Here is a 13,018-nt window from a genome sequence, read left to right on the forward strand (position 1 = left end):
ATCTCCACGGTGCGACGTGCAGCAACGCTGTTGAAATATCGAGTCTGTAATAATATCAGTCTATATCTGTTCCATTCCCACTCTGATTCTTCATTTCCCGCCATTCAATCATCGAAATTAATCAAATCCCTTTGTTACTTGGTCTTCAGTTCAGAAATACCGACGATCTATCACCATCTAAGCTCTCATAAATTGAGAAGGTGAAGGATTATTAGATATTGGAAATTATAGATATTACAGAATATATTTAGCTCAATTCTTCGTCCACGAAATCCCGTTTATCACGATCGTTCGTCGAGTCAAACACGTGAAGTTCTTTTCTACCGAGAACATGAATTTAGAAGGAGTGTTAATTTAGTGAATTTTAAGTAATTTAAGGGTGGGAATTCTGTTTCTCCGCGAAGAGTGAAAGATTTCTCCAAAGTGATGACATGCCAGTTACTCAGATGGTTACCAATTAATTACTCGAAAAGAAGAAGAAGAAGAAGAAGAAGAAGCAACGAAGGAGGAGAAAAAATGTTCTTCCGACACGAAATTTGCTCGGTCTTCCACTTTGCTCGAATTCCGTGTTGCGGCCATCACTACCGCTTTCTGCTTGTTAGAAGGGAAAGAGACTGAGAGAGAGAGAGAGAGAGAGGAGGAGGAGGAGGAGGAGAGACTTCAGCTTCGATCGACGTGTGTTCGCAAGCGAGATGGCCTTCCCGCGAAGAAACGGATGGAGGAGGACGGATGGAGGGGCGGGGAGGGAGACGAGAAACTCTCTTGCGAAAGAGGGACAAAGGACGACGAAGAAACGACGGAGGAAGATGGACAGCGCCGCAAATAGATTGTGGAAAAAAGATGGAGAAACAGCTGAAAGGGTGGAGGAGGAGGAGGAGGAGGAAAGGATGAGTCGAGGGGGGAAAGAAGAACTGGCAAACTCGCAACCGGACTATAAAACTTCGTACAAAACGAAGGCAACGAGCACGAACGATCAGCTTGCTCGTCCGTACACCAGCGACCGAGCTTTGTCGTTCTATTTCACTTTCTCCCGCGAGGGCCAGGCGTCTCTCGTTTCTCGTCGATCGATTTTTTCGAAGTACGCACGCCGCCCGACCCCCTTCCCCCCAACCGCCGCTTCACTCCTCGCCGAACACGCTCGTTTAAATAAAAGATGTCTCTTTACGGAGTTCGGGAATTTCTTTTCCAACCGACGACGGTTCTTTAATTCCTCTATTTTTCCTTTCCTTCTCTCTTTTCGTCTTTCGTCTCTCTCTCTCTCTCTCTCTCTCTCTCTCTCTCTCTCTCTCTCTCTCTCTCTCTCTCTCTCTCTTTTTCTCCGATTTTTCTTGCGCAACCGTTTTCGCTGGCCGGTTATCACCGCGCGCGAATGAAATATTCAACGTGACCGCTCTCGCACAGCTGGAGAATTTCTCTTTTCCGTTCTTGCCCGCTTCGTGTGTACAGACTGCCTCAGGGTATTTTACGCGCGCGAATTGAAGCGTGGGCGTACGTTCGTGGAAGGGAAAGGAATCGTTGACAAACGTATACGCGTATATACGTATATATATTATATTACGGAGGTATCGATTGCCACGCTGGAATTTTCAACACATTTCAATTATTCGGGTTGTGTTTAGACGCGTTAAAAATGCGTACGTGTTACGGATATAACCACTGATTGCGGACCATAACGAGTGACCAAACCGTATACAATTCGTCGCTTTCTTTTTCTTTTGAACTCGTCGGTATGTCACTGGTTAGAAACGATAAAGAAGTAATAAATTTATCATTTGTTTTGCCTTATACTTAAATATACTTAAAACTGTGGAAATATTGCAATTTTGGGGCAAAAAATTCTCGACGTGCGCGTGGCACGTCATTAATAGCGCACGGGGTTAAGATTGTCCGAATATCTCAAAGAAACCGCGAAGAAAATTTCTCGTCGTGGCTACGAGATTATCCAATTTTGGATTCAAGGATCTAAATTTCCGTAGAATCACTCAGAGATAAGTTTCGGTAGTTCAGAGAGGATATTTTAGTTACGATTTTACAAATTACTTCCGAGCGTCAGATCGTAAATTTTTGGAGTTTAAAGAATTTAGGAATTTAACCGCTTGGCAGCTGATTGCGGACCATAACGAGTGACCAAACCGTATATAATAATTCGTCGCTTTCTTTTTGAACTCGTCGGCGTGATATCACTGGATAGAAATTACTGCGACGTAATAAATTTATCATTTGCTTTGCCTTGGGTTGCACTTAAAACTATAAATATACTTAAAACTAAGAAAATATTGGAATTTTGGGGGACACAAAGTTCTCGTGCGTGGCACGTGCGAGGTCAACTTAAATTGCATTTTGTGAAAAGTGTACGAAACTTGTACGGGAAATGAATCAGGTACATCTGTGAAAGAAATTTCTACAAATGTTGCCAACTTCAAGTTTAAGCACCAGGCTGCAACATTTTATATTCTATTCATCGTATCATTTTTTTCCCCCATTCTGTTCCAGCCATCTCGCAACTTCGAAATCCCCGGTACACATTTTTACTCGCCGAAGTTCCCATCGGCGTTGTCGAAGTTCCCAGTCGCGTGAAATTACCTAGGACGCCAGAAAAATGTCCCGGATAATCGCGTGCCACGCTCGACGCTGAAAAATTGGACAGAAATTCGTTGGTCCAAACCGCCGGCGACAAATCGAATGGACGATTGAAATAAAAATTGTGTCGCGTGCACCGGTGTCGTCTCGCGTGGATTTTCGTGTTTATCTGGCCGCTACGAGCCGTTTCGCCGGGTTATTACCCTTGTTACGCGGCACAGTTCAATTAACTGAGTTAGGACGGTAATCCCGTTGCCTGTGACCAAGGAAGTGAAATTTCCTCGGGATATTCGGGCTTTGGGAATCGAGCACATTTCTCGCGATACCGACTGTCAGATTAAACCGGATCATGTCCTTCGCACGAAATCTCTATTACCTACGAACAGCTATTATAACTTATACTCAGTTAAATCTGATCTGTCCGCCGTTTGAATATTTTTCGTTGACTGTTTCACCGTGTCACTCTGCGAATGCGAATTTCTACCTATCCGTTCTTTCTTTCACTTGCAATTAAATTAAGATTCGTCATTCGGAACATTTTGTTTTGTTGATTGCTTCGTTACGTCACTTTGTAAGTTGCGAATAGAATAAAAAGGAAGAGAGTCCACCTTTTGTCTAAAGATACAGTGAAGAGCGCAATAACGATGAAAAATTAACGATAATTTAAACTATCATAAGCTTGTAAAAGAAAATTATATAACGACACAGTTTTGACTTTATTAGAACCGTAGGAGTAGTTCTGAATTGGTTTTCTTTTCTTTCTTCTGTAAGATGATTTTCACATCGTGTGACGAGTAAGAATTGTAAAAAGTTCAAAACATCGATACGCTGATACTTTTAATCTATTAAGTTTGTCATTTTTTGAATGATTTTAAAGCCCGTGATCACAGGCTGGTAGCGAAACGAGCAATCGTTGTTAATTGAAAATCTGATAAAATCCATTTTCGACGAAGCAACAAGTTGTACATGGTTCATCCAGCGCTGTCGATAAAACGATAATTAGTAATCGTTTAAAAAATACATTCTGTTTATTTCGATATCATCGACACTCCTATTTTTCTCTCTCTTTTTTTTTTTTAACTGCACGATCGTCCGCTCGCGAAAGTTCCATCCCCTTTATCAAACACCAACGAACGCGAGGAAATATCGAACTCGGCAAAAATTTAAAAAAAAAGACATCACGGCGATTATTCATTTAATCTCTATCAATGTAAAAGCGAAATTTTCACAATCGGTTCCAACTGACCGCTCTTTTAAAGTGTCAGAAGGGAGGGATCGTCTCGCGTTTTTTCCGAGGCGAATTGAATTCACGCAATGAATTGAATTAAAATAAAACTGGATTTCACTCGTAAAATCGTGTGCGACGTACCTACGAGCCATTATTGAGAAGCATTTGAGAAACCGACGTCGTTTTTTCACTGATGCCACGTTCGTCAAAAAAAGAAAAAATAAAGAGATAAGGACCAGCTGGAGGAAGCCGGACGGGAGCGAAGAAGCACGTGGATGATCCTGGGTGCGCGTGACGCCAGGAAATCCATCGGTAGTGTTCGGGGGCGGACGGTTTGAAAAAGTGGGTCGGCGTGGAGTGGTCCAGGGGAGCGTGAAAGGTGTCGGCGGGGCCGAGAAACTCCGGGGAACCCCCAAAGTGGCCGTGAATCGGTGTTTGTGGTCGAGGTTGATAGCATCGAAGAGCCGGGCGTCTCGCCAACCGAGTCAGCGATCCCTCAGAGAGCTCACCTTCCCTCCGGCTTCTCCTTCGTGTTTTCCTCCTTTCCTCTTCTATCGCTCTCCTGGCGTTACTATTGCCCTCTCTCTCTCTCTCTCTCTCTCTCCCTCCCTCTTTCTCTCCCGTTCGCTCGATTTCTCTGTGAGAGAGCCACCGACCGTGGCGTCGAGCTCTCAGGGGGAAAATCCTTCCGTTCTCTTGACATCGTGACCTAGGGCAACGTAAACCCGAGGCGTGATAAAACGGGATGTGCCGCGACAGCACCCAAACATAACCCTCAGGAGTCACGCTCCTTCCTCTTTAACTCGTTGGTTCTCGTCTCTCTTTCTCTCTCTCTCTCTCTCTCTTTCTTTCGCCGCGTGGCTCCTTCTTGCCGAGCCAACCCGTCACAGCAAGCAACTTTGCCAAGCGAGAACTGTTCATTGACCTCGACCCCTTCCTTGCTTCCTTCCTTTCTTTCTTTCTTTCTTTCTTTCTTTCTTTCCTTCGTTTTTCCAGCCAACATGCCCGACTAGTGGCGACTGGTTCCTGGGCTTCTCTCGATGATTCACGGAACGCTTTGTCGTTCCTCGCGTCCTCCGACACCGGAGGACTTAACGAGTAGATGCAGGGTAGTCGAGCCACTACCGCGTTTTCCGAGACGAACAGGTTACTCTGTTGTTGATGTACTACGTGTACGCATGTGGACGCACCTGGGCGTTTTTGGCGACGCAGATCCTTCGGATTGTCGAGATTTTTGTTCTATCGTTTTCAGAAAGCTTTCGTTGACAAGTGTCTTTCGGTGTTTTTGTACTCGAGGTACATAGATAGATAGATCTTTATTGATTTCCTATTGGATTACAAAGTTCCGCTCCTTCTCATCCTCCATACATACTGCTTCTATACACCTTCTACTTAAACCTGATTGCTAATAATATTTAACCAAGCAAGTAGCTCGTTTCTTATAACGTAGAATAAACTAAATATAAACGAAAGAAAAACCACATGAAACAACTTATGATATATGAACGTGAAATGCTCTTGTATATAGATATATTCTTTTATCTTTCGTACTCGAGATACATTTACTTCAGTTGAATTGGATTTCGTGCCTTTTTGGGGTTATCTTGCGTCCCATTCAAAGTTCAACGAAGTTCACAAATTTGACAAATTGTCATATCGAGGAAAAGACCATCAATTAAATTCTACGGAGAAAATTTGCCGAGAAACTCGGGGGCGAGAGGAGGTTTGGTATCCTCGACGAGCGATAAAGCTGTTCACTTCAACAATACGACACGTGTACAACGAGCTCGTTCAGCGCACCTCTAAGACACCACATAATTTAAACCCCCATTATAGCTTCCACTTTCAGAGACGTGCGCCCGCGACTAGCAACAACGCCTCCTTTATTCACGTCAGAACGTCTCGAGGATCGTGTTTTACACGCATCCTTCTCTCCTCTACCCGGCTACCAGCCACTTCACGAGTCAACCAAACGAAACCTTTCCAGCCTTTCAAACCTCGCAGGCTACACTTTTCCTACTCGTCGTTTCTTCAATTACGAGCCTCTTTCTTCACGGTGAACGATCAAAACACACTCTGCAACCACGACCACGTTTTCCTTGTTTTCCTCGCGTCCTCCATTCTTTTTTTCTTTCCTTTCTTTTCTCGAAGAAACGACTAACAATAAATTCACCAGACTTTTGATCGCCTTTGGAAAATTCGTGGCGAAGCGTTTTAATTTTGAAAAGTCGCAAGCACTTTCTGAATAACCGTGCAAAGGCTCCGGCAAGGGCGTGGTCGTTTTGTTTCTTTGTAACTTCGTTGATTCTACTACACCTTTTTTCTTTTTTTTTTTTTTCTTCTTCCAAATCCCTCCCTGGCATTGTTATAAAACATTGTTTTGAAATTGTTCGGAAAATTTATACCAAGATGGAAATAAATAAGAGAAACGAATAAGTTTCTTTTGCAAACGATATTCAAAAAAGTTGAATTGCAATTTAACATTTGTCCAGAGTTTTTACGATACGTGTTTCTTCCTTAATTCCTTCACCACTCCCATCCTTTTTGAAACAAGAATATGGCGTGAGCGGCCCACGTCAGACCGTGACTGTCACGTAAGAGGGTTAAACATATCATTACGTCGTTACGTTTATCCGATCCTGCGGATGGCATAATTAACTCTCAGCCCTATACTCTCTTGACATACGCGACTTGTAAGAGCCTGTATTAAGTTACCAATAATTTTCTCTTCAAAGAGGCTCGAGACTTCTTGATGAAATCTGTCCGACGATTTAATCCGTCGCTGCGTTTTCTCCGCGAATTTCGAAATCTTCTAGAAAATTTCTAAACAACGAAAAAAAGCTATTCGAACAATCAACCTAGTTCTGCGATTGCGAACAATCATTCTCAATCGTTCTGAAAACTTCTTATTCGTCGAAAATTCTTATTCGAATTTGCCTGCCAAACGCGAACAATTCCTTCTCAAATTGAAAACATAAAATGCTCAACAGGCCATAACGCGGTCAACCGTTTCCTCCGCGAATTACGCGACCAAAAGAGTCCAAGAAATTTCAACTCGTCCCTTGAATAAAGCACTTCCGCCTCGCTCGACCCAACCCCTTAATCATCATCATCATCATCCCTACTGCTCTCGGTAGAGAGAAAGAGAAGAAAAAAAAATTTCCATCTTCCCTTCCCGCCATGAACGAATGCAACGAACAATTAACCCCTTTCCCCCCCTCGTGTACACACCTGTTCCACCCGCGAATGATCACGAGGGGGGGATCGAGAGACCGATATTCGATTACGCGTAGTAGACCGGGTGAAACCTGCGTGGGATGGCAGAGGGGGTGAATTTAAACCGCTTTGAAAATCGAGCCAGAAATTAATTTCACCGTTCCTCTCTGTCCGGTTTTCCTCTCTGGCGCGGCCCTTTCCAACTTCGCGAGCCTTGCCAAGCTCAAACAGAGAAAGAAAGAGAGAGAGAGAGAGAGAGAGAGGGGGGCTGGCAAATTTATCGACGAATTAGCCACAGCAATCAGTCCTGCATCGATACGCTTATTTCATTAAGCGTACGGCCGGTTTGCGCGAGCACGAATGATCGCAACGAAAATTCATTTATCAACGATGCGACGTCTCCCCCCCCCCCCTCCTCCCCCTCGATGCGATGGACTCGTTCCTGCAATCCCCCTTTTCATCTGCTAGCAGTAGACAGAGTAGCAGTTTCTTTTTTCCCTCTCTTTTCATTTCTTTTCTTTTTTAGGTTCTTTTTCGCTGTATCACTTCCCCATATATCTCTTCCTCTCTCTCTCTCTCTCTCTCTCGTTTTCTCCTGTTGTCGCTTCTTCTTTTTTTTTCCCCTGTTCTGCCCCGTCCACCACTTTTCCAGCAGATCGGCGCACGCCGTGAAAAACCGATAAGAACGGAATCGTTCGCGCAGTAAAACAGCTTTTATCGCGCTGTTTATATATGTCGAGCGACGATTACGGGAGAGCGGTAACCGCGGTATCCCTCGATAGATACGTCCATCGTTTCTCCGACGAAGACAGGCGGAAAGGGGTGAACGCTGGCTCGCTGTAAATTCCTGCAGGGATCGTTGTTCCCTTCGGAACCGCACGATCGAATCGCCGCGGATTTATTCCTCGGGACACGGTTGTTCGTTAGCCGCCGCCGCCGCCGAGACTTTTCGTAAATATTCGAACGTGAAATTTCCGCGACGTTGAAAACCAGTTCGTGTTGACTTTCACTCGAAAATTTCCGATCAACGTCGAATTTTTAATCCAAGGTCTCGTCTTCGGGAGAAATTTTACGAATTTTTTTAAAAAAAATATCCAGAAAGCAGAAAGAAGACGCGAAGAATTATTTCTACGCGGTCTTTAATTTACTAACGAATGATAAAAATCTGAGCAGACGACGAATCACAGATTACTATAAAAAGAGAACATTAGCTTGATCTAAATTCTCTCTACACGATCACTTTTACACACGCTCGAAAAGAAATTTGCACGTTTAACCGGCGTGTATGTCCGATCGGGAGACGAGAAAAAACTAAAGGGGTTCAATATTGAAACTATCAGCTCGACGATGCTTTTCTCAAACGCTTCGCCTTTATCTTTTTTCTCGTCGGAGCGATTTATAGGCCCGCTCGTTAAAACGTCCCTCTCGAGGATACTCTCGTCGACAGATGCTCTATCGAATCCATAAAATTTCCTTCTTTCGACGCTTCGCCGAATAGCTTTTCGACGAAATTTTCGTCTTCTCGCATTCTTTTTTCCCTCGGGGGGCAACGGGGACACGTTGGGATTTATACGTGCACGATCTGGCGTGCTTAAATCGAGCCTACGGGAAAAAGAATTGGCAAAGAGGGAGGGAGACGAGAGAAACGAGTATCCCGCGTTATCTACATCTTGGCCGACGGTTTTATTCACGACTGGCTCGCTTTCGGCGAAAACAATGCGCCTCAAACGATCTCGCGGAGAAGAGACAGAGAGAGAGAGAGAGAGAGAGAGAGAGAGAGAGAGAAAGAAAGAGAAAAGGAGAACGTGAAAAAGTCATGGAACAAAGCTACGGGGCTTACACCTTCCGTGGCGACGCCAGCTCGCTTATATTGTCCATCCGCTGCTCGACTACTGTCTCTCGGCGTGGAATCCAGATCGACGTGTACTTAGGAATTTAGTGACGACTCGCGAATTCGATAGTAGTGAGTTTCCGAATTTTTAAGATTTCAAATTTTCGAATTTTAGAACTTTTGAATTTTCAAATATTGGAGCTTTCTAGCTCTCAAGTTTCCAAGCTCCAAATTTCGAATTTTTAAATTTCCAAATATTGGAGTTTGCAAGTTTACAAGTGTTTAAGCTTTAAATTTCGAATTTTATTGAATATTGGAGATTCTAAGCTCTCAAATTTTCAAGCTTTAAATATGGAATTTTTAAATTTCCAAATATTGGAGTTTCCAAGCTTTAAATTTCAAATTTTCGAACATTCGAATTTTATTGAATTTCCAAATATTGAAGTTTCCAAGTTCCCAAGTTTCTAAGCTTTAAATTTCAAATTTTTGAATTTCCAAATATTGGAGTTTCCAAGCTCCCAAGTTTCCAAGCTTTAAATTTCGAATTTTCGAACTTTCGAATTTTATTAAATTTCAAAATATTGAAGTTTCCAAGCTTTAAATTTCGAATTTTTGAATTTCTAAATATTGGAGTTTCCAAGCTCCTAAGTTTTCAAGCTTTAAATTTCGAATTTTCGAACTGTCGAATGTTATTGAATTTCCAAATATTGAAGATTCCAAGCTCTCAAGTTTCTAAGCTTTAAATTCCGAATTTTTGAATTTCCAAATATTGGAGTGTCCAAGCTTCCAAGCTTTAAATTTCGATTTTTCGAACTTTTGAAATTCTGAATTTTTGAATTTTTGAATTTTCAAATATTGTAAAGTTTCTAAGTTTTAAATTTCAAATTTTTCAAATTTCGAAGTTCTCAATTTTTCGCAATCTCTTAATTTTCTAATTTCCCATCTGTTAATTTTTTAATTTTCTAATTTTCCTCTAATTCTCTCTAATTTCCTAATTTTTTTCATTTCTCAGTTTCCTAATTTCTAATCTTCCTAATCTCCTAATTTCCTAGTTTTCTAATTCTCCAATTTCTTTCTCCTCCATTTAGAATTTACACGCCACTTACATACAACAGAAACCCTATCTCGATTGCTGTTTATGCAATTAGAACATCGTTGCATTTCCAAGAACTGATTAATGATTCAAGTACGTATGTACATTCCCGGAGTTGTAGCGCAACTATTTTTTATTCCAACTACTACAGATTCAAATGTATTCTTCAAATGCAAGTTTAACACTAATAGTCCTGTTTACTTTACGTGATTGCCACTTTGTCTTTCGAAACTTTAAACAGACACGCACAGTATCCCGTTTAAACACTCTCTTTGAAGATCTTATTATTTAATTTCATCAATTTATTTTTAATTTCATCTTATTATTTAATTTCATCAATTTAAACACGCATTCTCGAAAGATATATTATGTAAGGCATTCCGTCATAATTTCGAATATTTTTCTCACTATTAGTCTCATTATTCATTGTGTCACTTTTATTCTAAATAAAGTTCACCACTCGCACAAATTTATAATTCGTAACTTCACTTATATCTGTTTCACCAAAAATACCGTTTTTTCCCGCAATATTCCCAAACTTCTCGATTCAAGAACGTTCTTAAATTACTCGAACCTTCTCCATTTCGAAAATCACTAAATAATCGAACACTCTTTAATCCATTTCCTCTCTATTAAAAGTCAAAATAAAGAAAGAAAAAGAAATGGAACGACGAATATACGAGCAATCGATATACAAAACCAATTACAATTCTGTTTATGACCATACGTATCTATCAATTTTCTAAATAATCTCGCCCTCGAACGACGACGACAATCACGCAGACGTGTAAGCAAGTAGACCGTGTGCAAGTTTCCCAATCTCGAAAATCATTCTTCGATCAATCTCTCCTCTAAAAATAAATAAAAAGAAAAAAAAAAAAAAAAAAAAAAAAAAAAAAAAAAAAAAGAGAGAGAGAGACGACAAAGCTCACGCGACAAAAAAGCCGATGGACGCGAAGGCAATTGCGAATCCAGTCCGTCACAATCATAATCATACGCACAGTGCAACACACCATTATCCTCTCTCCATTAATTTTTCCGACTCTTCTCTTGTCTCGACACAATCGCACCCGCGACGAATGACGACTTATGCAGAGCCACGCAGAGAGAGGCATACAAAAGCCCGGCGCAGAAAGCAAACGTGGAACCGTGTGCGTACGGCAGTGTGTGTGCACGGAGTGCGTATTGGCGTGGATATCGCGACAGAGTGAAAACCGCACACGTGCTTCGCGGTCGGACGCAATTCGTGCAACGGGGCAACGAGCGTGCCGCGTTTCGCGGTTTCGGTTTACTGCATAATTGTGCGCCCGGACCGGCCGTCCGTGATGTAACGTTGATTCCTTTATCGGCGACGATATTGCCAATTACCGTATCGCAGGGCTGACCGCGTTTACGCGCTCAGATAGCCCCGTTTAACGCGCTGGGACGTGGAGGGACGAGGGAGGGAAGAGGAAGGGGAACGCGCGATTAACGCCACGGCCCGTTTATAACGCGAGTGTGCCAAGCGCGCGAAACACGTGTTTCCCCGTGAACGAGACACACCATGGCCCTTTATTCGGCCCTTTCCGATCGGCTACAAACTTCTCCGCCACGTTTGCTTTCGCCGCCTCGTTCACCGTCACCGTCGTCACCGTCGGTCGTTGGCTCTCCGCAGCTATTTCAACCGCAACCGAGCTTCAAGACGATCGGCTGACGCACCGACGCTCTCGTGCAGCCAGAATGGCGGAACAATGGGATTTGTACGCTTCTCTGTTCGTTTCGTTTCTTCGTTCGTGGTACATCTAGTTGGGTAAAAGAACATTCCTTTGACTGTGATCAAACCGAGGGAATTTTTGTTCTCGCGTTCCTCTTGCTCATACGTCGGTTACCACTGTCTCTCTGCGGAAGTTTCCGAGACAAGACTGACAAATAATCGTTACCAGGATTGATGGATTTTTCACTTGTCGATCGTATCGTCGTGTCTCTTTCGCGGAGAATGATCGACGAGGAGTTGCATTTCTATACGGCGATAGTCTAAAAGTATCAAGTAAAAAACAATGTAACCGAGTGTAACGTCGATTCGAGCATAAACAATCGAGCCCGGCCTCTCCAAGTAAGTGCATAACAACGTTGCGGACCGGAGGATCCTCCAAAGCCTCTAAACTTTTGACCACCAATTATCAAATAATGTCTTCTACCACTAAGAATGAAGAGAAGCAAAATAAAACGGGAGCAAAGCGACTTGATTCTATATCTACAGCAGATCGACTTACAGATTGAAAATTGACTTGTATACGTGTGAGAGGGGAAAAAAAAAAAGAAAGAGAGAGAGAGAGAGAGAGAGAGAGAGAGAGGAGGTGTCGCGATGAGGAGAGCGGTGCTCTTACCGAGGCTGCGTGTCGATCCGGGACGAGCACTGGCTGGCTGTCGCGTTTTCGCGGTTTTTTCCCTCGTGACAAGGGCTGCGAGGAGATCGGCCGCCGAAATAACAGCATAACGTCGGGGCAAGGGTAGACTACCGGCAGACAGCGACTATGGGGGCGGTGACCGCCCGCCAACGCGAATCAATACCCGCAGGAACAGGAACCACCGACCCAGCGAGAGAGACAGCCGACACCAGCCAGCCAGACAGAGAGAAACAGGCTCAGACAGACAGAGAGAGAGAGAGAGAGAGAGAGAGAGAGAGAGAGACAGAGAGAGAGAGAAAGAGAGAGAAGGGAACGTCCCAGAGGCAGTGGCAGAGAAAGAGAGCCACAGAGAGGGGAAGGAAAAGCGAGCAGTATCAAGAGAGGAGCAAGAGGTGGCGGCGGAGGCGATGGAGGCGGAGAATGACGGGTGGAGAGGAACAAGCCTGGCACACCGACGCACCCGGGGTGCAAACGCCGCGGAGCAAAGTGCCGATACCTGTCCTCCACCTTCCGTCATTCCTTCTGCGCTGAGATTTTTTTTCAAAAGCGTCGAGATTCCACGAGGACGAAGAAAAAGGGTGAGCGGCCACGTACGAAGATGAAGGGAATTTGTACTTCGACGAGATGAATGAACAGACGACCTCTGGTTTCTTTCTTTTTTTTTTTTTTTTTTTTTTTTTTTT

The 13,018-nt window shown here is 43.3% G+C and overlaps 1 protein-coding gene across 1 annotated transcript in view; it reads right to left on the reverse strand.

Annotated features, from left to right (window-relative positions):
* LOC122532787 (methylcytosine dioxygenase TET2-like) overlaps positions 1–13,018 on the reverse strand; it is a 92,166-nt gene that overhangs the window by 15,072 nt on the left and 64,076 nt on the right. The gene's annotated exons all lie outside the window — the stretch shown is intronic.

The sequence above is a fragment of the Frieseomelitta varia genome, unplaced genomic scaffold (genome assembly GCF_011392965.1).
Source record: "Frieseomelitta varia isolate USP_RPSP 00005682 unplaced genomic scaffold, Fvar_1.2 scaffold_473, whole genome shotgun sequence".
Taxonomy (NCBI): Eukaryota; Metazoa; Arthropoda; class Insecta; order Hymenoptera; family Apidae; genus Frieseomelitta; species Frieseomelitta varia.